The sequence below is a fragment of the Octopus sinensis genome, linkage group LG1 (assembly GCF_006345805.1).
Source record: "Octopus sinensis linkage group LG1, ASM634580v1, whole genome shotgun sequence".
Classification (NCBI taxonomy): Eukaryota; Metazoa; Mollusca; class Cephalopoda; order Octopoda; family Octopodidae; genus Octopus; species Octopus sinensis.
In genome coordinates this window covers 202,117,804-202,145,684 of record NC_042997.1, presented here as the reverse complement: position 1 = coordinate 202,145,684, position 27,881 = coordinate 202,117,804, and the positions used below count along the sequence as shown (strand labels likewise).

Here is a 27,881-nt window from a genome sequence, read left to right as displayed (position 1 = left end):
ATAAACACTGCCATCATTAATAAGATCTCTAAATGTCATGGCCCCAAAACCTCTTTCCTGATAAAACAAAATCCACTCTGTTTCAAAATAAATTACTCTATGAGTTTGGAGATGTATGTATACAAAGTTCTATACACTACTAGTGCTTGAAGATATAGTTGTATACAGCTGATGTTATTTGAAGAGGTTTATAATTGGTTTATTGGGTTAGATACAGGTTATTGTGGTTTTGGGGAAAAATATAAACAAAATATTTGGCTATTTTCATCATCACTGGTGAAAAAAAAATAGAAGTAAAAAAGGCCAAGTTTGCATTGCAACTATGAGAAATGAAAGTCTGATTCCATTGCTTGGCATCTTGGGCAAGAGTCTCTACCACAGAATTGATCTAAGGCTTGTGAGTGATGCTGGGTTGATAGAAACTGTACAGAAAGCCCATCGGAAGGGCTGTGGATGTAATTCCAATGTCCAGCATTCCAACAGTTTTGTCATACTAATTCTACCTAAGAATTGAATTGATGAGTGTCATCATCACCATCATTTTAACATCTACTTTTCTCTACTTGTATGGAGCAGAAGGATTTCATTGAGGCAGTTTTTCTAAATTTGGATGCCCTTCTTGTCACTAATCTCTACCTGTTTCCAAGCAAAATAATATTTCCATGGCCAGAATATGCTTTCATGGAAAATTGGAAATGAAGGACACCCATTTTATGATACTGAAGCTTGTTTTACAACCTTCCTGTGATGTCAACACACAGAGACACTAACACACACACACACACCTATGGAAATTAGGGTCTTGAAACATGGTTGTTTGAGACAAACATTTTTGAAATACTGAAATATTGGAAGTTAGTATGACAGTCTGGTTGTTGGTAGAGTTTGAGCATTCTAGAAACAAATACACTAGTGTTACACTGCTGTATGTTGAGAGAGAGAGAGAGAGGAATTTAGTGAGGACAGAAACTAAAGACTATAGATCAAAAGAATTTTAAAATTGACAATGTCTTAAATGGCAGATATATACAAGAAATTTTGAGTTTAAGCATTTTTTTTCAATTGATTTTGTTGTTGATGCTAGTGTTGCAGTGTGTGATATAGTGTCATCATGTTGAACTTCTATAAATTTTCCTCAACATTCTGAAATAGCAGCTAAACTTCCTACAGAGATGGTCATAACATTATTTAAAGACTTGATCATGAACCATAATCCCAGTGGGAGGTGGCTGGCCTAACCTTTCCTTACCACGTTTCTGTAGAGATGCACTGCTTTTGTTTCAGTTAATTTTAAGAATTATGAACAGCCTAGTAAAATAAGTTTGTTATAATTAAATTGGGTGTTTTTGATGGAAGGTTTTAATTTAGATAATTTTTAAACAGGAAATTTGTATCCTAGAACAAAGGGTGGTCTTAGATAGGTTGGTTTTAAAAGGATTACGGATTAAATGTCAACCAAACAAGAAATGTGACCCACATCCTGTAAACATTATTAGCAGATGATTAGAGGGGCCAACTTTGTGGAACCCTAGTGAGAGGATCTTAGATAACAAATGACAATATCAGAAGCCTGCCAGGAGATTTGATAATATTATAGGGAAATATCAGGAAAAAATCAAATCAAATAGAAAGAAGAAATCAGTTTGAATCTTTTGAATTTCTGAGATACAAATGTATTTACTAGTGATGACACAAAATTTATAAAGCCAAACAACTGTTTGAATATGTATTTGTGAACAATGCATACTAATGAGCCAAGGGTTAATTGTTTGATTGCTCAAGTTCAGACTGGAAATTTTGAATGCAGGAAAAGTAATCTTAAAGATTATTATCCTTGCAGTATTTAGCATTTGGAAAGACAGGTAAATAGAGATTGAAGGAAAAATAGTAAGAAAGAAATAAATGGCCAGGGGAAGAAATCAGAGTCTCAAAGACAGCTGAGCACTACAAAAGCCATTTTTAATGATAAATGGTACTAAGGAAAACTATTACTCTACAATAAAAAAAATATTAAAAAGAAAAAAAGCCATGAATATCAAAAAGAGAAGAAGAAGCATGAAATGGTATATATTATGAAAGTCATGAAAGGACTTGTAAGAGAAAATTCTTCATAGTTGTATTGTTGTGGAGTTTGGTTTGATGGAAGCAAGATAATTATAAGATGAAAAATAGCATGATGGTCACTTTAAGAAATAATCTACTGGAAATTTTAGATCTCGTTCTGAGTTGAAAGAGAAGGCAGATAAAATACAGGAATTATTGGAAGAAAGTATTTGTGCAATTGCAAAGAAATGTTGCACTTAGTAATGGTGATGTTGAGAATAGAAATAAAACTCTGATAGTAATATACATATAGTTCTCAGACAGATTAAGCACTAGAAAAGACTAGACATTGAAATATAGTTATGTGCGAGACAAGGAAATATTCTTCATTTATAAGTGCCAATTCTTTTCCTACTCAATAATCAAGATTTGTATCTTAGAGTTTTAATTTGTAAACCCACTTGAATTAAATTGCTAAACGAGTTTTTCTCCACATCTCTCATGAGAAGACATAGCGATCCAACAGAAAGTACTTGTTATTCGTTGGTTATTTCAACATAAGTTATTCATAAATACAATTATGTATAAAGTAATTATATTTTTCTGTTTGTTTTTTTTAAAACCATGTATACTTATTAATATTTAAATTAAAATTAAAATGTTGGTGCGGGTGTGGTTGTGTGGTAACAAGTTTACCTCCTAACTACACAGTTCCAGGTTCAGTCCCACTGTGTGACACCTTGGGCAAGGGTCTTCTATAGCCTCAGGCTGACTGAAGCCTTGTGGTTGGATTTAGTAGATGGAAACTGAAAGAAACCCAGTGTATATGTGTGTGTGTGTCTGTGTTTGTCGCCCAACACCACTGACAACTGGTGTTGGTTTGTTTACATCTCCATAACTTAGCAGATTGGTAAAATAGACTGATAGAATAAGCACCAGGCTTAACAAATAAATAAGTACAGGTGTTGATACATGCAACTAAAAATTCTTCAAGCTGGTGTCCCAGCATGGCCACAGTCTAATGACTGAAGCAAGTAAAAGACAGACAAAGGCAAATTAATTATTCATTTAACTTTACAAAGTAATTATGAAATTTTCATTAAAAACCAGTTTCCACCAACTCAGTTTTATGTATTCTTATCAATTCATGCTACAAGTTGGAAATAAAGAGCATACAATTAAAATTCCTTTGATAGTTAATTGTCCAAAAAAACCTTGTTTTTTTTCAACCTGTTCAGCTGTGTTTTGCCTTTTCCCTCCTATTTAAACATTTCATTTAGAAAAGTTTTAAAATAAAATTTTATTTTAATTTCAACAGATTAAATTTTACCATTTCCTCTGGCTTCTTCCACCTTTCATTTAGTTTTTTGATGATTTTGTAAATCAAAATCAGGTTTATTTCTTTTCAAAGCAGATTGTAAAAGGATCTGCTTTTATGCCAGAATTTGTCCATCTAAATTGATAATGAACAAAAGGAAAATTAACTAAAATGACTGAAACTTTTTTAATTAGTTTCACTTTCATCGTCAAGAAACCCTTTGCAAATAACAATTTCCTAAGATAGTTGTTAGATAAAAGTGCTCAGTTATTGATTGCATCACCATTATCATCATCTTTTAACGTCCACTTTCCATGTTGGCATGGATTGGATGGTTTGACTGAAGACTGGCAAGCTGGGAGGCTGCACCAGGCTCCAATCTGTTCTGGCAAGGTTTCTACAGCTGGATGCCCTTCCTAACGCCAACCACTCTGAGAGTGAAGTGGGTGCTTTTTACATGCCACCGGCACAGGGGCCAGTTAGGTGGCTATCACTTAATCAATCAAATTCCTTTTCAACCATTGCATCATGGTCATGAGCAAGCCATGATAACACATTACTCTGTTCAACTGTGGCTGTGTGGTTAAGAAGTCTACTTCCCAACCACATAGCTTGGAGTTCAATCCCGATGTGCAGCATCTTGCACAAACGTCTTCTACTACAACTCTTTGCCAACAAAAGCGTTGTGAATGAATTTGGTAGATGGAAAGTAAAAGAATCCTACTGTATACAAATACCTACACATATGTGTGTGCATGAGTTTATATTTGCAGTCTGCAAAAGTTGCTTGCAGCGATTGGTTTTGCTGAGACTTCTCATGTCAGCAAATTGCCTGCTCACTGCATGCCTTTGAAGACATAAATTAAGAGATCCCTTGTAAGAAAATCAGTAAGGGCTAGTGACAGGAAAGGCATCTGTCTATAAAACAATGCCTCAATACGACATCTGTGTAACCTATGCAAGCATTGAAAAATGGATGTAAAAATGATGTTCCACTCTTACATCCAAATGGCAATATTTTGTTTAGCCCTGGTCAGCTATGTTATAGCAGACCTATTTATGTTTAGCCAATGGGTCCCTAGTTATTTTACATGGTGGGATGTGGCTCGAGGAGAACTTGGCTGCTATTTGTGGCAGGTCAACAGGAAATTAAAAATTAAATATAAGGATGAAAAATAATATTAACTTGCAGCGGCAGTCGGTGGGCAGTGGGGGGGGGAGAGGAAGAAAGGATGAATAATCATTTCTACTCTAGGCACAAGGCCCAAAATTCACCCCGAAAGGATGAAAGGCAAAGTCAACTGTGGCAGAATTTGAACTCAGAACGTAGTGGCAGACGAAATACTGCTAAGCACTTCGCCCGTCGTGCTAACATTTCTGCCAGCTCACTGCCTTAAAGAGAGGATAAATGATAATAATTTTCAGGTTATATTCCACTCTGATATACAAAAATACCCATTCTGGTACCACATAAGCAAAAAACTCGTACTGGTGCCATGTAAAAAATACCCATGCTGGTACCATGTAAAAAGCACTGATGCACACATAAAAAGCACCCAGTGGTTGGCATTAGGAAAGGCATCCAGCTATAGAAACCAATCCAAAACAGAGAAATAAAGGCTGGTACAGCTCTCTGGCTTGCCAGCTCCAGTCAAGCTGTCCAACCCATGCCAGTATGGAAAACAGACATTACACGATGACAATGATGACGATGATGATGGATTTTCATGTTTTGAGAAAGTAAAAAGCAGGTAAGGTTCAACCCTGAAGGAGAAAGAGATAAAACAGACATATTGAAAAATGCTGGTAAAATCAGTGATACTTCAGTAATTAGTTACCATGTGCTATTAGTTAGTGAGGTGAATTCTAATTGATATCATTCAACGTCATTAAAATTTCCTTTCTAGAGGAATGAACAACTTACTGAGATTCCTGACTATTAATTAGATTAATTTTGCTAATAGAGTCATTCAATGGAATCAGTAAAATTCATTTTAACATGGGTAGGTTTGAAAAGGCCTCCAATAAATCACCCTAGCTATTATAACAGACAATGGAAAGAAAAAAAAAACCAACTAATTTCTCCTACATTTGATAAGAATAAATTTAATTTAGTTTAATTTGGCTCATTTTGCATTGCGGGGGTAAATGACGGGTAATGCACTCTGTGCAATATCGATGCCTATCGCAAAATCAATCTAACAACTGCGGAACGACGCCGAAACTTGAAAGAAGAAACTCGAGGTGATTGTGTGTGAAACTAATAAAAACTATTGAGTGCTAAGTCATTTACTTTAATTAAATTTTGTGATAAAAGTAATGTATGTAGATAGGAACCGTCTGAATATAAGACACCAGAGTAGTAATATGCCAGCTGAGTGAAAGTTGGACGAACACACTTTGAATGTAGTAAATGAACATATGTAATTTCAAAAGGCAACAGATTATTCTAACGAATTAGTTTCAAATAGACTTTTATTATTTCATCCAGCAAAAGCAGTAAAATGTAAATCACTTTAGTCTGATGGTGTTTAAATTGATAAGAGATAAATGCTCCTCGGGATAGGATTCTGCTATATTTTAATTTCTTTTTCTCCACAGTAACACTAAACTGAAGTAATGCAGAACCAAGTACATTGCCCTCGATGCACAAGAAATGATCTGCAATGGATTTCAATTCAAAACTTTTGAGGCAATAATTCAATAACATATTGACTCTTCACTTGAAGCAATTTAATCAGTGCTCTAGTAATGATAGAAAGGTTACATAACAGTTTGAAGAGAGTTAGAAGTGGCTAAATGTTACCTAAGGAAATACTATCGAAAAAGTGAACATGCATGTATATGTGTGTGTGAGATGATCATCATCATCGTTTAACATCCGCTTTCCATGCTGGCATGGGTTGGATGGTTTGACTGAGAAGTGGCAAGTCAGGAAGCTGCACCAGGCTCCAATTTGATCTGGCAAGGTTTCTACTGATGGATGCCCTTCCTAAAGCCAACCACTCTGAGAGTGTAGTGGGTGCTTTTTATGTGCCACCAGCATGGGAGCCAATCAAGTGGCACTGGCATCAACCACATCCAGATGGTACTTTTTATGTGCCACCGGCATGGGAGCCAGTCAGGGGGCACTGTGTGTGTATATATATATATATATATATATATATATATATATATAACTGAAGAAATTGGAGTCAGGAAGAGGGAGTACAGTTGGGCATTTGATTATTATTCACTACAATTGTTTCAACACAACATAGTTCTCCAAGAATACAGGTAATTGATCATGCAACTATTTGTTTGCATAATGAGATCTGTTTATTTCTGTGTTCCTTTCTGTCAAAGAGCGTAGGCTCAAAATGTAAAAGATTTTCTCTCTTCCCGAGCGTTAAACTAATACATCTGTTAGCCGTTTATACATTCGTCTTTGTCTTTTGTTTTTTTGTAAATTTTCACTATATATATATATATATATATATATATATCTTATATCGTTTGCTTGCTTCAGTCATTAGACTGTGGCCATGCTGGGACACTATCATGAAGAATCTTAGTCTAATGAATTGACACCAGTAATTGCCTTTTTAAAGTCTGGTACTTATACTGTTGGTTTCTTTTGCTGAGCTGCTAAGTATAGGGATGTAAACACACCAACGTCAGTTGTCAAGCAGGCGTGGGGTGAGGGACAAACACAGAAATAATGACATGCACATGTGCACACACACACACACACACACACAAATAAACAATATATGATGGGCTTCTTTTAGTTTCCATCCACTCACAGGGTTTTAGTTGGCCCAAGGCTATATAGTGGAAGACACTTGCCCAAGAAGCCATGCAGTGTGACTGAACCTAGAACCATGTGGTTGGGAAGCAAAAAAACCCTCTATAAACATTTGGATTCTTCCTCTTTACCATTCTCTCTCCATCCTTATTTTACTGTATTTTTCTCCATACAAACTCTTCTTTTCCACCCACTCAATCAACCCATCTTTAAGAATATTTCTGTATATACCACAAAAATACACTGTGACACCTCACAACATGTTCGCAGCTGCACTGCTCCACCTGCAAGGTAAACTCCAAATAATTATATACTTCAGATTTGGAAAAGAAAAAATGATTTACAGTCTGATGAAATCTATACAGCCAAAACTTGAAAGTAAATGTAATTAATAAACTACTGGATAGATAAATAGATGTGTCTGTATGTGTGTGTGTGTATAGGAGTTCAAATTTGGTGCGACTCTCCAATATGATATTCACTGGACTTAGCCATTTGATAAACAGATATTGATACAATAAGTAGCAAACTAAATATGGGGTAAAACAAGTCCCCTTTGATCGTGAATGACCATGGGACTGCACCTAGAAAGTTCCCACCCAAGGCAAAAATCTGGGTAAGGTTGTTTGTAGAAAGCCAGCAGTTGCCCATGCATACCAACCTCCCAATATTGTCCAAGGGAAAGGCAAAGGCCAATACAGCTTGGCACCAGCGACATTGTAATTCGTTTCTACAGACGAGTGAACTGGTGTAATATGAAATAAAGTGTGTAGCTCGAGAACACAACACACAGTCCAGTCTGGGAATCAAACTCATGACCTCATTGTAAGCCTGACACTCTAACCACTGAGCTATGTGTCTTCACTAAATATGGGGTAGGGGGTTGGTATAATTGACAAAGCTCTTGAAGGATGGTGCTTCACTACGGCCACAGTCCAACGGCTGAAACCAGTAAAAGAACATAAGACTATTAGTTATAAAATATGTTTCAATGAGGAACTTGATCCTACTTCAATTGCTTTCTTCTGATCATGTTACCATTTCCTTGCAGATTATTGGAGTGCTTTTTTCCCGTCAACATGAATGGAAGATGAAAAAAAAAAAGGTATAATGAAGAACTATTCATATTTAATCCAAGCACCAAAAACACTTAAAGTTTTCAAAAGCGGAAAGTAAGCAACATGATGGGGAAACTGGTGCAGATATGAACACAGATACTTTTAAGTCTGCTTGCTCAAATCAGAACTGACCTGGGGTTATACAACAGCATATAGATCATTTCTGAAGGGAGAAATTTATGATTAAATAACAAATACATTTACATAAAAAATAACCTTTTATTCATGACTAATTCTTCTTTATTATCTTTCGAATATATCTCAGCAGTTTTACAGTGTAGAATCTCTATTTTCCTGCTCTGGAAGTTGCATTAATTTTATCATCTCGTCTTTATACAGAGTCAGCTCTATTTTAAAAGGTTAAATAAATGTTTTATACCTAAATATATGTATATTTAAGGTGATGAATATTTTATATCTATCTAGGCAAGTGTATTTCGTTGTGCACTTGCAGTAAAATAATAATATATTTCTTGATGAATGGGTACAATACGATGAAATATTCACAGCAAGCATTTCAACTCTCTCTTCCCCTACACACTCACTCATTGTTTTGATATAACGCTGCACCATGTATGAATGAGAAATATGTCTGAAAATTAATATGTAGGAAGATTTATGTTTTCTATGCTAATATGACATCAAATATACCAAGGAAATAAAAGATAAAATATTATTTTAAGTTTAATATTGAGAATATATTCACATATGTTTCAATGCTCACCAAGAATTTCTGGAGTTTGGCGTCAAACTCAATAAAAAAAACACAAATATTACAATTTCCATTAACATGAAATTTCCTTAAAACATATTTTAAAATGCTGTAAATATGGTATGATAGGGTATTGGTGGGGAGCATTGAAGTAGATTATAGGGAGAAGGGTTCCCTTAGCAATACATCTCTGTGGTGCATTGGACAATAGTTTTCAACTTTGGTCCAATCCAAAGCCTTCTCATGGCATTTAGTTGACGGAAACTGAAAAACACCCACTGTGTGCTTGGGTGTGTGTGTGTTTACATCAGTTTCTCTTGTCAACAAATTATCTGGATAGCTTATGCCTTTGAAGAAGAGGGGAATAAATGATCTCTTACTTGAAAAACAAGGAAAGGTTAGCATGGGGAAGGGCATCAAGCTGTTAAAGAATGCATCAAATAACATTACTATGTGATAAGGTTCCAGGTCCAAACCCACTGCATAACACCTTGGGGAAGTGTCATCTACTATAGCTTCCAGCTGATCAAAGCCTAGTAAGTGGATTTGGTAGGCAGAAGCTGAAAGAAGCCCATCATATATATATATACACACATATTTTTTCTCTTTATTTGTTTCAGTCATTTGACAGTGGCCATGCTGGAGCACAGCCTTTAGTTGGGCAAATTGACCCCAGGACTTATTCTTTGTAAGCCTAGTACTTATTCTATTGGTCCCTCTTGCCGAACCGGGGACGTAAACACACCAGCATCAGTTGTCAAGTGATGTTGGGCAGGAGGGGGGGGACAAACACAAATACATACATACATACATATATATATATATATATATATATATACACACACACAACGGGCTTCTTTCAGTTTCCATCTACCAAATCCACTCACAAGGCTTTGGGCGGCCCGGGGCTATAGTAGAAGACACTTGCCCAAGGTGCCACGTGGTGGGACTGAACCCAGAACTATGTGGTTGGGAAGCAAACTACTTACCACACAACCACACACACACACACACACATATATATGCATATATGAGTGTGTGTGTGTGTGTGTATATATATATATATATATATATATATATATGTGTGTGTGTGTGTCTTTATGTCTGTATTTGTGTCCCTTACCACGGCTTGACAACTGGTGTTGGTGTGTTTATGTCCCCATAACATAGTGGTTTGAAAAGGACCACTGAATAAGTCCCAGGCTGCAAAATAATAAAAAAAATTACTAGGGGTCAATTCGTTTGACTAAAATTTCCCCACCCAAATTAGGTGCTGAGAAGGAAGAGTTGCAATCTGTCTCATTTAAAAAAACCAATCAGATTGAGCAGGTGTTTATTCAGTCTGTTGGTGACCAAGTTTGGGTTAGTTGTCTAAAGAGCTGGGGAGTTTGAGCAACACATTATCAGGAGTTGAATTTTCCTGCAAAAATTGCATGATTGCTTCTCTTTGACTTTTAGCCTTTCAAAACATCAAGTTTAAAAATCTGCTATTTGATAATTGCTCTTAGAAATTGGGTTTTGCTTGTCTGGTCACTTGTAACTTTAGTTTTTAGAGATTGTTACTATATTTTATACTGATGTCATTTTTAGACAGGTCTAATACTACTCTGTACTACTTATACAACCCCAGCTGCTCCCTGTTGGCAGGCCCGTTCTCACTCTGACTGTCTCTTTATCTCTCTCTCTCTCTTTAACTCTCTCCCACCTTGCTTGTCCTACTAAGGTAGCCAAGTATTTCCTTGATAGTAAGGGGGCTACGCTCTCCCTCTACCATACTCTAAACTCTCGGTTCTACTCTCTCTCTCTCTCTCTCAGCTGAGAGGCCCTTGTCTTGTGAGCTCATGGGTGCTAGTGCCATATAAAAAGTGCTCATGCAGGTGCCATGTATAAAGCACCTCTGCTGGTGCCATATGTAAGGCACCCATGCTAGTGTCACAAATAAAGCACTGGTATCACGTAAAAAGCAGCCACTACCCTCTGTATAGTGGTTGGCATTAGGAAGGACATCCAACTATAGAAACCATGTGAAATCAAACAAATGGAGCCAAGTGCAGCTCTCTGGCTTGCCAAATTTTGTCAAACTGTCCAACCCCTGCCAGTATGGAAATGGACGTTAAATGGTAATGACGGTGATGATGATTAGGCACAAGCATGGGTGTGTGGTTAAGAACTTCATCTTGGAATCACATGATTAGACACTTGGTGCCACCATGTGGACACAGTTGGCTGGCCTCCTACACTATAGCTGCAGATCAATCTATACCCACTCAGTGAAACTGTCGAATGGAATCTTAGGAATCCTATCGCATATGTGTGCGTGTGTAAGTGTATATGTGTGTATGAGTGTGCAAGTGTATCTTTGTGTAAATGTGTTTAGACTTTCCCTCTCATCCCCATGTGTGCTTACTGATTGTAAACAAAAGTATCACTGTTCATACAGGCAATGTAGTATGGTTTCAATCCACATTGCAGTCAAGAAGCTCAAATATGTTTCCGCATGTCTGGGCTTCTTCACAAGTTGAATGGTCTTTATAAACAGAGGTGCATTCATATGGTACGGCTTGTCCTGCTTGTAATTACGTTGTTTGTTTGATAGACTTGGGGAGTTTTACCCTGTCTGGAAACAAGTGAGTGCTGCTGTCAAGAATGTTATCCGATCATAGAAAACTCTGTCCTGTTGTAGCCTTGTCAGATTCATAGAAGTATGAAAGAGTAGCTGTTAAAATTATGATAATTATTCTAACAGAACTTGAACACATAAATATAGGTACACCTGTAGGCACAAGCTCAGCTGTGTGGTGAGAAGTCTGCTTTTGAACCACATGGTCTCAGGTTCAGCCCTACAGCATGGTACCTTGGGCATGTATCATCTATAGCCTCAGGCATACCAAAGCCCTGTGAATGGGTTGATAGACAGAAACTGAAAGAAGCCATCGTTTGTGTGTGTGTGTGTTACTCTCTCCTTACTTTGATACCACATGATAATTGTGAATAAGTGTTACCATTAGACAAGTGCTGTCCTTAGTTTCTGGCTTTTGTTAAAGTGTGTCTGGCCAGAGGAAATATTACCTTACTAGCGTTGCCGGGTCATAGTGCTAGTGCATGCATATACAGCTGCATGCATGCGCACATACATGCGAGTACTGTCCAAATCTCTGACCAATCACATACAGCTAGCTGGCATTCAATTGGCGTATCAAGTTTCGGGCATTTTGATTGGGTTTTGGATAGAAAATTCACAAAAAAAGTCACTTCTATTGATTTTTTAATGGCTTTGCGGGGTGACTGGGGAAATGTAAAGATGCGCACGACCACCCTTGGACGGTTTTGAACGACCATAGAAAGTACGAGCCCTCTAACTGAAAAATTGTGGATTTGTATAAAGGACATGCACACAGACATTTTGCCGTTTATATATAGAGAGATTTAGATGTAGGTGAGGGTTGGTGTTAGGAAGGGCAACTGGTCATAGAAAATCCACCTCAACAAAATTCTGTCTGACCCTTGCATGCAAGGAAAAATGGACGTTAAAATAAAGATGAAGATAGTAATAATTTCCTATTTCAGTGAATTGTCTTAAAACTTTACAGTTCCATTGTTGTGTAGGAAGTGATTTAAGAGCATCTGTTTTTCTTTAATATAAACCAGAATTTTCTTCTTTTTTTTTTTGTGTGTGTTAGTACAGAAAATGTGTTATTCTTTAAATCAAAGCTATATAACACCTATGTCAAACACATATTTGTTGTAACTGCTGCCAATAAATTTGGTTTTAGTATTGGAGAATATCTCGGAATTGTTCGTTTATTTCTTACACATATTTTTGCTGTTTTCTTTTTATATTGAATAACAACAACAAAATAACAAAAATAACAAGAACAACAATAAACTCAATAACAATATCAAATAGATAATCTTGCTAGTGGAAAATAATGTACTTATTTCAAAATAAGCAGACTTGGTATTTTCCATTAGAAATTTCTTAAGACAGAGCTGCTCTTTTTAACTAAATTGGTTTAATATAAATGTATTTCCTCTGTGGTAAAATATGTTCATAAAATTTGGCTTCGTCGCTGAGATAGTAATTTTTTTTTGTCTGTCTTTCTCAACATGTTTCTCTGCCTACATTCTGCCACAATCAAGTTACCAACGAAATGTTCCATAGCCCAATTAATGCTACAAATGTTTACAAACTGCCAGTCTTTCAATGCTGACATCTATATATATATAAAAAAAAAAAGTTTGCCATTTGTCATGGTACTACTGCCATTGAGTACCTATCATTGTTGCATGATGAGGTACATATGTATGCATATATTATATATATACACACACACATATATATACATATATATATATACATTCACACACATATATATACACACATATATATGTGTATACATATACACATACATACACCTATACATATATACATACACATATATCTATATGTATATATATATATATATACACATATATATATTGTGTATTTATATGTATGTGTGTGTATATGTATGTGAGTGTATATATATATATATATATATATATATATATATATACACACACATACAGGCATGCATATACATATATTCACATACACATTCAATCAGAACACAAATAACTACACACAGATGTAATACTGTCTGACAGTAATTTCATTTGGTTTTCTCCACTTTATTTTCATATTTTCTTGTCCATCTTCCTCCTGGAATGACAGTTAACCAAATCTGTGGCTTCTTTTTCACTCCCACCCCACCAGATAATTTATTCAATGGATACAAGCAAGAACTATAAGTTTCCAGCTAGACAATTAATATACAGAAGACTTTACTAGTGTGCATATAAAACTTCTTAAATGGATTAAATGTATTGTAATGTCATTCACCTCCAAAAGCAATGTTTTACTCTTAATAAAAGCCGAGCAATTCATTAAAGAGAAAAATGTAAAAAAACACAAATATTCTATGGATATAAAACTGGCCTAGTTGTGGCTGTATAAAACGTTTGCTTTGCAACATCATGGTTCAAGGTTCAGTCCTACTGTATAGCACCTTGAGCAAGTGGTCTTCTACCATAGCCTTAGACTGACAAGAACAATTATAAACCCAATAAGAAAACTTGAAGTGGATTTGGTAGACTACAACTGGAAGAAGCTCATCATATGTATGTATGTGTGTGTGTGTGTGTGTGTGTGTGTGTGTGTGTGTATGTATCTCTCTCTCTCTATTTTTCTTTTTCGTCTCTCTCACCATTATCATTGTTGATATTATTTCTCCCGTTCACAACTTGGTTTGTAAATTACCCGATTTCCCTTACTACCCCATCTGTGTTCTCTTATTGTATCTTATTTTTATTTTATTTTATTTTTATCTCATTTTACTTCATCTTATTAAACTTTTTTGATGTCCTTCAAAAGATTCCTCACTGGTGAGAATGACAATGCATAAATTAAATTTTAAACTTCTATTTTTATTCTAAATTTTAATTTTTTATTTTCAATTATAATTATAATCACTATAATTTAAATTTTTTCTTACATTTTAGCATTGTTTTTCAAAACGTACGTATGCATTGAATCCAGTTTTATAAGAAATCTATTTCTGTTTCCACATCTTCTCTCCATTTCTTTTTATACTTGTTTATGGTATATTTTTATACCTAAAACGAATCTCCTCAAATATTATTTTCATATTCATATTACCTATTTTGGCTGATTTTCATGAATATGATGAATCCTTATTAGAAATTACCTTTTCTCTCTTTTTGGATCCCCTAAAAAGTTTGAATTGTTCTTTTTGAACTTACCTTTTCTCTCTCTCTCTCTCACACACAAACGTACATAAAATCCCAAAAAACAGGAATGAGAAATACAAGAAAAACAACGTGAAGATGTGGTACATGCAAAGTATTAGGGAAGGAAAGAAAGGTGGTTTTATGTTTCAAGCAATGTTCTTCTTCAGAAACAGGAAACAAAGGAAAGTCCAAGAGAAAAGGAAGACGGAGGAAAAAGATCGCCACATGTAGTTACATTTTGAAAATATATATATGTATAAAGTGTTTGAAGTAGTGTACAAATATTGTATATTGAGAAAAAGGAGGCAGTCAGAATTTTGGATAATTCTTTATTAGTGCTTTTGTTTATTTATGAACTTGTTAAGAGGAGTTCGTTAACAAACAAAAGTGTTAATAAAGGAGTATTCAAAATTCTGACTGCACCATTTGATTGTGATCGTTGCCAGTGCCGCCTGACTGGTTCTCATGCCAGTGGCATGTAAAAAGCACCATTTACTCTCGGAGTGGTTGGCTTTAGGAAGGGCATCCAGCTGAAGAAAACTTGCCAAATCAGACTGGAGCCTGGTGCAGCCTCCTGGCTTGCTAGTTCTCAGTCAAACCGTCCAACCCATACCAGCATGGAAAGCGGACATTAAATGATGATGATGATGATGATGGCTAAAATTTGCCATTTATAATTATACCACATGTGACATATATTATATCATACCATTACACTGTGTGGACTAATATCCCCGTTGACAGGCCGCTGGTATTTATAGTGTGTTAAACACTTTCAGTATACAGATTAGGGACTCCTTCATAGACAAATGCTCCAATACTTTGTGTGTGAATTTGGTTGATGGAAACTGTGTGGAACCCTGGTGTGTGTGTGTCTGCCCACTGTTTGATAACAGGTGTTGGTTCATTTATGAGCCCATAACTTAGCAGTTCAGTAAAAAGCATTGATAGAATAAGTACCAAACTTAAAAAATAGCTACTGGGGTAGATGCCCCATTATGGCCACAGCCCAAAGAGTGAGACAAAATGCATACAGATGGAACTTGCTGACCAAAGCTAAAACAATTATGGTATCAGCCACACTATCGGATGTTGTTATACATTGCCAATCATAATGCACTTCACATTGTTTTAGCTTTTGAATTATGCCAACCCACTGGCCTGGTGAGCAGCCCAGCATTTCCTCTGGCTGGCCAGTTGTAAGGTTGTCCATCTACAGATGAGTGAACTGTAACAACACGAAATGAAGTGTTTTGCCCGAGAACACAATATACCACCTGGACTGGAAATTGAACCCATGATCCAGCAATGAGTGAGTGCAATGATCTAACCACTAGGACATGCACCTTCACATATGTTAAAGAAAAACAGCAAAACAAAACAAAAGGTACTTACTGTGGTAGATTAAGGTTCCCTTGTGGTCAGGTGAGCTAACATGCCTGCAATAAAGGAAGGACACATACAGTTTAATAGGAAATTACAAAACCATTTCAGCTAAAAGAGAAACTGAATGTGGATGAGATCAGAAAGAAAACAATCTCTATAATAATATCTCTATATAATAGGATACTATAGCTCCAGGCCTACCAAAGCCTTGTGAGTGGATTTGGTAGATGGCATTTGAAAGAAGCCCATCATGTGTATGTATGCATATATGTTTGTGTGTAACCGTGTCTTGATATCATTTGATGGTTGTGAGTGAGCATCACTATGATACAAGTGATGTTGTTCATTTCCTGTTTTCCATGGAAAACATGTTCAGCCATGGGAAAATATTAGCTTGCTTGGTAACAGGGGAGGATTGGTGACAGGAAATGCATCCAGCTGTAGAAAATCTACCTCGAAAAAATTTGTCTGATCCTTTGAAGCGTGGAAAAGTCAACGTTGCATGATGACGATGATGAAACTAAAAAGGTTAGGGTTAAGAATACTCTGTAATTAACAGTAATATCGATTTCAAATTTTTGGAACAAAGCTGGCAGTTTTTGAGGTGGGGGGGGGGGGCTAAGTCAATTACTTTTACCCCAATACTCGAATAGCATTTATTTTATCAACCCTGAAAGGATGAAAGGCAAAGACAACTTTGGTGAAATTTGAACTCAGAACGTGAAGACAGACGAAATGCTGCTAGTCACTTTTCCCAGTGTGCTAATGGTTCTGCCAGCTTGCCGCCTTGATAGTTAACAGTAATATTAATCTACTATTAATTGGAAGTGATCAATAAACATCATAAAGATAATGTAACCAAGAATACTGCTACGTCATTAATATTTGTTAAGAAGCCAAAATATTTTCATATAGACTTAGCATCGTTAATTGTGTTTAACTGTTGCCAAAAATGTTTGAAAATAAAACACAAACTAATTGAATTGAAGGAATTAACAGTTACTTGCAGAAGTGAAAGTAGAAGCAGTAGGAACATTCAATGCCGGTTATGTTGGCATGGAGAGGAGGGAGTGGAACAGTGAGTTAATAGGTATGTGTGTGTGTGTGTGTGTGTGTGTGTGCGAAGAAAAGGGGACAACTAAAGTAGGTATGGAGGGTTAGAAGGTTTATTTAAGGGGGTTACATTTGAAAAAGAAAAACAGAAAAGAACTGAATAATTATTCCTCAGAAACTAGATAAAGGCGTTCTTCAAATGCTTGCTTTGACATGACACACCTACTGTTGCTGTCAACACCACTGTTGCCACCTCCACCACCATCATCATCATCATCAACAGCATCAATATTCTATTTTCTTCAATAATGGTGAGAATAATTTGATGGCTGCTGCTGCTTAACGGGTTTCCTACTAAACAAGTCTTCACTAAGTCATTGTCAATAAGGTAATTAAATCAAAGTTGTTAGGGAAGGTTAGGGTGCATTGAACAAGAAAGGAAATTAAGGGTAGAGATGCACTAGAAAAATGCTCAGACATTACAAGGAGTAAAATTTAAAAGAGAATTACAAAGAAAGAATTCCAATGAATGGAAAAGGAAAAAAAACAAAACTAAAAAAAAAACAACTAAAATACACACAAAACTGCTATTGTAAAAGCTTATGTCAAAGAATGCTTTTTTTTTGTTAATCTGAAGGGAGGGGATATACTCACAGGACATATTACCTTTTTAATCTGAGGAAGCAACTATGCAAACCATAACAATTACTCATGGTAAATGTTTGGCATTCTACAGATGGTAATTATTAATGCCATTGTTAAATGGTATAACATATTTTCAAATCTATAAATACCTTAGTCTTCTATTAGACTTCCATTCACATGTACAATGCTTTACAGAACTAAAGTAACCTCAGTGTTTCACTGCAGCTTCATTTTTACCATTTCTAGAGGAATGAAAGGTAAAGTAGTTTACAGGAGGATTTGAGTTCAACCATGACCATCTTGTCACTTTGGAGGACACAGACTCCAATGCCCACCTTCAATGCTTTTTTTTTCTTTTTATAATGACATGGGAAAAATGTTTTATAGTTTATTTGAGAGCAGTGGTTTACCATCATTCTTTGACTATGCACCCCTTTGATACCTGTTTTATTCTGTTGGATCTACATAGCCAATCCTTCCAAGCCTTTTCCAACTTTACCTTACAATCCAACACAGATACACAAACAATAGACTTCTACAATTTTTGTCAATCAAATTCATTCACAATGCATTGCCAATGCTGGGCTATATTAGAAGATGCCACAGGTGTGGCACAGTGGGAGTGAACCTAAAAACCATATGAAGGGCAAAATGAATTTCTTAACAACATTAGTACTCTAATACTCTGCCCTTAATGCACTGAGTGGAAATACATAACTCACATTTCTTTGTTCTTCCTACATATAAAGATTAATAGGGAAACACTCACACAAAAAATAAAGAACAAAAAAAACCTCAAGCAGTTTTGGGTAAGATGTACGGAAGGAAAAATAAGAAATGAGATAAAATATGAGATAATAGGATTTGTGATGGCAAATAGAAGAGAGTGTGTTAAGGATGGAAGTGAATACTGGGAAGGTGAGCAATAAGCTGAGAAGACAAAAATTACCATCATTGTTTTCTCTTGTCCCTTATATAGGGTTAATTATTACCCCTCCTCTTACTACTACTACTACTACTACTTATACAAAGTAAACTTCTATAAAGGAGTACTAATTTTAATTTTTTCTAATAAATGAACAAACAGAAATCTGCAATTTAATTTAATTTTAAATTATATTTCTAAGCAAAGTTAAATTTTGAGATTTTTATCACAGATTTATTAAGATTATTACTTCTTAGGTTTTGATTGCCATAAAAAAAAAGACTAGAAAAAGAAAAATGGAGCAGTTAACAAAACTGAAGCACACACAAACCCTCCTTAATCATTAAATTGTCTTCGTTTGGAGATTCCAAACAAAGATAGGAAGATTCTTCAAAGTAAGAATGTGAAGTCAATCAACAGGTTCAAGTGGATTTTTGTCTCTAATTACTAACATTCAGAGATTGAAGTTTTCAAGAATTATAAGCATGCAGCTGAACAGAGACACACAAACAAATAAGTGGACACAGACACACACACATATATATATATATATACATACATAGACACACACGGAGCAGCATATATATCTAATTGAACATTTTGTATTGAATGATTAAAATTGTAATTACATAAATTTCAGAAAATCCTTCAATTTATTTTGAAGAGGATAATATATAAAGGAAGTGAGGTGGGAGACATAAGGATGTTAGTATGTATTAGCCAAAAGCAGTTTAATAAAAGTTCGAGTGAGTACGCACTAATACACACACACACATATATTTATACATATAATTGAAAATAATCTATTTAATGACTGTTGACCCAAGCTTGGGCATTAAAAGCATTGATGAAATACATAGTGATAAAAATAGAAGTGGTAATTACTTCCAAATTTATCCAGTATTTAAAAAAAAAGCAAATTTCAAATATTGTATATAGTTAATAAATCAATCTGAAAATAGCAAGTACCACTTGATCTCAAATTTCTAAACCTAAAACATTAATAAAAAAAAAAAAAAGAAAAACTGCTAAATATTTTATCCTAGATATTAGATGTGATAATAAGTGGAATTTTAGGAAACCAGTTCTAGTTTGTGTTGGCAGTAATTAACCGATAGGGAGGGAGTTTGTTAAGTTCAATGGCCACAAGAAAGTACAGAATCTAAAGTTTTATACTGGGACTTCTGCCTGAAAGAGAAAGAGATAGAGAAAATGATGCTGTCACTGACACCGAAACACTGCCATTTAACTTACCCATTATTTTTAGAAGAACTAAAATTTTAGTAAAATTAGAGTTTTAGTAAAAATACTATATGTTCACTCCAGCTCTTTACATTCTGAGTTCAAACCCCACGAGGGTACCTTCCCTGTTGCTAACCTTTACTTTTTTTTTTTCTTAGTCAGGGATACTTTACTCCACTCATTTTTGAAAGTACAGAACCAGTTGATTATTTGTTGACTGAGAGATGACAAACTTTATCACTTGTAGCTCAGTGCATTTTCATGCAAAGTGTGCAAGACGTAAACATAATACACACTCACTCACATACATAAACTGGGTTCTGCACAGTTTTCACCTACTAAATTCACAGGGTATTAGTCAGCCTGGGGTTGTAGTAAATGACACTTGCCCAAGGTACTGTGCAGTGAGACTGAATCTAAGGTCAGTTAAATCACCCCTTCCCACCATTCCTATCAAAAAATTAGCACTGTGATGACTGTCTTAGAAATTATTATTTCAGCTTTCTTCTTTTTAAGAAATCTTAATTCAAAGACATCAGTTCAAAGATTATTCTAATTAATATTGTTGTCTAAATTAATATGTAAAAGTCACTACACTTTAAATGATAATAAACTTGTTTGATATTTCATCCCCAATCTTATCAATAATTCTAATGACTAAATAATTTCTTTTATATCCTAATTTGGAGAAAGATATTCAAAATACCATTATTGGGTTATAAATTCTTTGCGTTTTTAATACATAGGCTTTCAATATTTTAATCTTGGTTTCCAATTAGATTCACCACTTAAATAGGTTATTATCATACTGTTAATTCAACTAAATTACAATTCATGCATGAATAGACTTGAACCAATGATGGAGTCTGCAGTGCCATCACTCAAACTGCTAAAAATAGAAGCCAAGCCTTCCTCAAATCAAATCCCAAACAATTTAAATAAGAAAGAATATATTAGATAATGTGGTCTTACAAACCTTCTAGAAAGACAGGATGGGCCATGGTTTGAGAGCTTTTGATCAAGGATCTTTTAAGATAAAAGTTGACCTGGGGCTAAACAATGACTTCAACATATACTCCCTTTTCTCTTTCTTTTACTTGTTTCAGTCATTTGACTGTGGCCATGCTGGAGCACCGCCTTTTAGCCGAGAAAATTGACCCCAGGACTTATTCTTTGTAAGCCTAATACTTATTCTATAGGTCTCTTTTGCCGAACCGCTAAGTTACAGGGACGTAAACACACCAGCATCGGTTGTCAAGCGATGGTGGTGGGGACAAACACCAACACATAAACATACACACACATATATATATATATATACGACGGGCTTCTTTCAGTTTCTGTCTACCAAATCCACTCACAAGGCTTTGGTTGGCCCAAGGCTATAGTAGAAGACACTTGCCCAAGGTGCCACATAGTGGAACTGAATCCGGAATCATGTGGTTGGTAAGCAAGCTATTTACCATACATCCACTATGCAATATTTTAAGATAAATGCAATATGCTCTTTATGATACAGCAAGGTACCCAACAATATTCTTTTTCTGTCATAATACACACCACTACATGCCCTAATTGCTACAAGGTACCCCAAAATATGCTATGGTTGTTACAGCAAGGTACCTCACAACACAGTCTTTTCTGCTATATCATTATGCATCACTGTATATTCTGGTTGCTACAACAAGATTATTCTGGTGTAGAGCACAATATGCTCTTGTTGCTGCTAAGACTGAAACCCCACACAACATTCCATGTCCAGACATTGATCTCTTTTCCCGACAGACAGAATGTATTACAAGTCTTAGACCAGACACAGAACTCGAAGATATATGGTTAGTTCCTTGGCATTCAATTGTCTACCTTGGTGTTATCAGTTCTGCTCAAATAGAGAAGAACAGGACTAACAAACAATAGGCAGTCAAATTTAAGCTTTCTTCTTCGTCAATGAACTAATTTATTAAAAATAGTTTCCTCTTTTTTTCCTTTCCTTTTTAGACATCTTACAAGCTATTCTAATTCAAATACCATTTCCTACATCAAGTTGTACTCTATATACATCCATACATATTTGTATACACATATATACATAAATACCTATGCACATTGATATATACACAAACACACATACATGTACATGCTCATATATATATATAAAGCATTGATGTCTTTCAGTGGTTTGTGTAGTTTGACATGAAACCATTCAATGGTTTCCTTTGTGGTACCATGGATATAAGAAAAAGCACATTGTCGGAACTACTTTCACTTGTTAAGTTTGTAGATTTATAACTGGGACAGTAGCCAAAGAATCTTCTAGAAAAACTAGTGAATGTCTTAATGTACAGTTCCAGGTCATTGAAAAATCTATTTTTGCATTGAAATGTCTATCAAATTATCTAATATCAAAGGAGAGTGAAATGATAAATTGCAGTTATTTTTGTGTAAGGCAACAGAAACAAAGATATCATTCATTCTATTGTAGACAATCGAATTATAAAAGAATTCTCAAGTGCCATAAAAAGATAACTTCTCAACAATTAGATAATAGAAAGTGAGCAGAGATGAATTCCTGTGTTTTTTCAAAAAAAAAAAAGGAAATAAAAAAGAAAAAAAGAAAGGAACCTCCGTTCTTTGTTTTAATAAAGATATGTTTGTTTATGATCATGCTGTATAAAGGGAGTTGATTGAATATGGTTTGTAAATTTAAGGATATGCATATGTGTACTTGTGTTTGTGTGTGTGGTGTGTGGTTGCAAAACTTGCTTCACAACAACACGGTTCCAGTTTCAATCCCACAGCATACCATGATATCTTGTGCAACTGTCTTCAAGTGAAGCCTCTTGCCAACCAATGCTGCGTAAATGAAATTTGTAAAAAAATCCCCACCTTGTGTGTATGTGTGTGTGTGTGTTAATATTTAGTTTTTCATATTGTCACTGTTTGTGCTCAAACAGTGACCCTTATTTACATTTGCAGTAAATATTATGTCTCCTACCTTATAGGCTCTGATATGTGAAGACTTGCGGAATAGAAACAGTTTAGCTGCAAAACAAGGATTAGTAACAGAAAGAGAACCCAGCTATGGAAATCCGTCTCAATAAGTCTCATCCAACACATGCAGGGATGAAAAATAAAAACAGACATAAAACGATAATGATGACGGTGATGATGATGATGACAGTGACAATGATGATGATGATAATGACGACGATGATGAAAATGATAATAAAGCTGATGACGATGATATTGATGATGGTGACGATGAAGATGACAAATACAACTGAACATCCACACCCATTTCTCCTATGAATAAAACACTGGAGTCTAACCAGACAAATTGTAAAAGATTTAGTATTTGTATCACATGGACAACACAGTAAATTATCCTCCCCAGAGATTGAGTTAGAATTTGATTTCCATATGTGATTTCCTAACAAACTCTTCAGAATTTGTTTGCAATAAATATTTACACCTGGGTACCATTGATTCTCTAAAGCAACTGGAGTAAAGTAGTGCAGTGGAGACCCAGATTATTTCCCAAAACTCTGTGTCTGTGTGTGTGTATATGTACATTGGTATCCTTTTTTAAAATTTTTTTAATTATTCTTTTGCTTGTTTCAGTCATTAGACTGCAGCCATGCTGGGGCACTGCTTTGAGGAACTTTTAGCTGACCAAATCAAACCCTGGTTTTTTGTAAGCCTGCTACTTATTCTACTAGTTTATTTTGCCAAACTGCTAAGTTACAGAGACATAAACACACCAACATTGGTTGACAAGTAGTGGTAGGGAACAAAGACATACACTTGAGCATATACACACACACACATTTCGTTTTTGGATTTGGTTTGCAAAATTTTTTTATGTGAGTTTGTGTGTTGAAGCATATTCTGTTGTGTCTGGAGAGTCATTCTCTTTTGGTGTCTTATAATTTAACACGTTCACCGGTAAAATTTCCATTTATTTATTTTTTTATTTTTCTAAAATTTTCATTGCATCTTGCAGCCTTTTCAATAGTTTTGAGTCTAAACTATTGAAAAGGTTACAAGATGCAACGAAAATTTTAGAAAAATAAATAAGTAAATGAGTGGAAATTTTATTGGTAAGTGTGTTAAACTATAAGGCACTAAAAGAAAATGACTCTCTCCAGACATAACAATATATATATATATGTATATACACAATGGGCTTCCTTCAGTTTCCATCTACCAAATCCATTCATAAGGCTTTGGTCAATCCAAGACACATGCCCAAGGTGCCATGCAGTGGGACTGAAATTGGAACCCTGCGGTTGGGAAGCATACTTTTTACCACACAGCCACACCTAATGTTTGACAAATTTAGTTTTTAGCTTAACCAAAAGTCTAAGACTTTTTCTTGGATTTTAGCACCATGTCAAAGCTAAAAGTGTCCAACAGCATAGCATTTCCAGTGTTTTAAGTACAGTACACTTAAGAAAGATTTATTTTAAATTATTCATAACACAAGTCGGGGAAAGTTAAAATATGTCATAGCCATTGCGTGTGTGCGTGTGTATGTGTCTGCTAGGTTTATTTCCAGACAGTACGTTAAAGGCAACAAATCCATTTAAGCTGCTACGTCTGGAGTGTTTTATATCAAACAATATATTACACTGTCACAGTCATCGTTTACTACCATTTGTCAATCCACTAAGAACAGGATGAGGATTACATCAACAAATTTTATGCTTGCTTTTTATGTCACGGTCTTTGCTATTTTACTTTTCCTTTTTTTTTTTTTTTCTCTGACTACTAACGTCAATCAACTTTTGAGGTGGGTGGGTCAAACCATATTCTACGTTACATTCTACAGCTATGGATATGACACTTTGCAACTATTACAATACATTTTACAGGTACAATACTCCATGATTCTATACTGGGCAACATGGCATCGTCGTTGTCGTTTAACATCCATTTTCCATGCTGGCAAGCGTTGGATGGTTTGATTGAAGTCTGGAAGGCCAGCGGCTGTACAGGGCTCCAATCTAATCTGGCAATGTTTCTACAACTGGATGCCCTTCCTAACGCCAATCACTCCGAGAGTGTAATGGGTGCTTTCTATGTGTCACCGGCACAGGAGCCAGTCAGGTGGGCTTGGCTACGATTTTGGTTTTACTTGATTCAACAAGTCTTCTCAAGCATATCATATCACCCAATGCAACAGCCTATCATCATCATCTTTTAACGTTTGCTTTCCATGCTGGCATGGGTTGGACGGTTTGACTGAGGGCCGGGGAGCCAGAAGGCTGCACCAGTCTCCAATCTGACCTGGCATCACTGTAAATTCCAGTACATGTGAAATGTATATTTGACAATATATGTGGCTGTGTGGTAAGAAGAATATTCCCTTCATCAGTTGTCCCCTGTTTTATCTACTCCATGTTCCTTACCTTCTATACAGAGTAGATAAAACAGGGCACAACTGATGAAGGGAATGCTCTTTATGTTGCCTGCCTCATTTCTCTATTTGTTTCTTTCGTTGTTCGAAAATAGTTTGTTTTCTATGTTTTTGTTTTTTATGTTTTCGTTTCTCATTCTGTCCAGGTTTTTTTGATGTGCTGTACCCATATATGCATGTATATATCCATATATATGTAGGTATGTACATATATGTAAGTGTATATATATATATTATATATATATATATAGGGAGAATTCACAAAAAAAAAAACGAAAGACAAAGACAGGTGGTGTAGACAACAAACAGATGTATTAGTATAATGCTAAGGAAGTGAAAAAGTCTTTAACAATTCGAGCCTACGCTCTTCCACAGAAAAGAACACAGAAAGAAACAAGGAGAGAAAATAAAGAATGTGTAGTGGCTAGCTATATATATATATATATATATTATATATATATATACATACATAGAGAGAGAGAGAGAGAGAGCTGTATATACATATATATTGTAGGCTGTCAACCATAGAGTGTTATGTCTACAGAATGCAATGTCACGGCCATAAAATATTCTATCTGCAGAGTGCATTGTAATATTCTAGCATTCATGGAATATTATAAGTGTGTAGGGTGCAGTGTAGCAGGCATGGAACGTTATCTGTTTTACTATCCAGTCTGTTTTCAGATGATTGAAGACTCTGACACTGGCTGCAGCAGACAAAATTGATTTGCTTGCTTTGCAACAATCTCAGTTCCTTGTGTGGTTAATATAGTAACTTTTTCAGTCTGTATATAAGTTTATTGTTTGTTCAAATTGGGTGGCAGAGATAATGGCTTGAAATGATCGTTAATGTGCTGCCCTGGTTCTTTTTGAAATGTTTGTTCCAGGTCCGAATTAAGACCTATTGAGGCCCTAAGTACTTAATAGATTTTGCTGCCCCCATATATATATCATCATCATCATCATCATTTAGCGTCCGCTTTCCATGCTAGCATTGGTTGGACAATTCAACTGGGGGTCTGGGAAGCCAGAAGGCTGCACCAGGCCCAGTCTGATCTGGTAATATTTCTACGGCTGGATGCCCTTCCTAACGCCAACCACTCCATGAGTGTAGTGGGTGTATATATATATATATATATATATATATATATATATATATATATATATCCATGCTAGCATGGAGAACGGACGTTAAACGATGATGATGATGATATATATATATATATATATATATATATATGTGTGTGTGTGTGTGTGTAATTCAAAATATAAACAATAATACACCTCTATATTTAAGAGATGAGGAATTATGTACATTACAAATGTAAATAATGTAAATAATATAAACAATGATAAACCATAAAATAAGATTTTTATTTTTCAAAATGAGACAAAACTAAGTGAGATGGAAAGTAATGTTTATTTTTGTATACTTCCACTTTATTTACATTTGAAAAAAAGATTTCTCCTACTTCTTTTAACAGCAAAGTCTTTGATTTGATCCTCACTGTTACACCATGAACATGTCAGAATTATATTTCCAACCATGTAAACCACTTTGAATATTATTTTAGTAAGTTTAAGTGATTTCTTTTGTACTGTAAACCAGTTACCATTTCTGTGGTGCCCCCTCCGTCCCTTGGTGCCCTAAGTATGCTGATATTATGCTTAGTGGTTAATCCAGCACTGGTTTGTTCCAAGGAAGACAATACTCATGACCTTTTGTAGAATCTCCAACACTCAGGAGTGAAAAGAAGGAAACTCCCCTCAGACTGAAGACATGGCCTGAGTTCTTGTAGCAAAGTTGACTACACAAGAGAAAATATAATTTTGAGCTAAATACCCTAACCACGTAACCACATGCCTCCAGGAGAGGGTACTACTGTGTCTTCAGCAACACAGACAGTATGATTGGGTGAGCAGTCTGGGCTTGGCAGTTAAATGAGAAGAAGGACAATTTCATATGTAAACCTTCATTGTCTGTGAATATCTACAAAGGAGTGAAGCCTAATAGAGTCAATCCTGACAGTAAATCAGGTCAAAAGAGGACTTGGGGCCCACTGATCCTAAAAGAGCATAAAGACACAATGAACCAGTGAGAATGATGCTAGTATCTGAGAACTCCTGACCCTCGGTCATGGGGATCGAAATATTAAGTCTAATATCACTGTCTGTGTCTAGAAATGTCATTTATGCAGCTATGGTAATGTGAAGTTTACCATATTATAATAATTCACAACATTTTTACATTTCATAAGAAAGATTAGGACTTAGATATGACTGGCTTAAGTCTTATGATTAAATTTAATATATTGTTGGTATAAAAATATGAGGCCTTCATTATTTGTTGAGGATTGTATCATTGTGTCCTTCTAAAATAATAATAATAATAATAATTGAAATGATTTATGATCATAATAAGGTGAGTTGTTGATTCAGGTTG

At 35.4% G+C, this 27,881-nt stretch overlaps 1 protein-coding gene across 5 annotated transcripts in view; it reads right to left on the bottom strand.

The window, feature by feature from the left end:
- Positions 1 to 27,881, bottom strand: part of LOC115232327 (protocadherin Fat 4-like) — a 648,900-nt gene that overhangs the window by 346,747 nt on the left and 274,272 nt on the right. For all 5 annotated transcript variants that reach the window (XM_036508327.1, XM_036508328.1, XM_036508334.1 and 2 more), the window contains exon 4: positions 16,164 to 16,207. The gene's annotated coding sequence lies outside the window, so the exon portion shown is untranslated. The remainder of the gene's footprint in view (positions 1 to 16,163; positions 16,208 to 27,881) is intronic.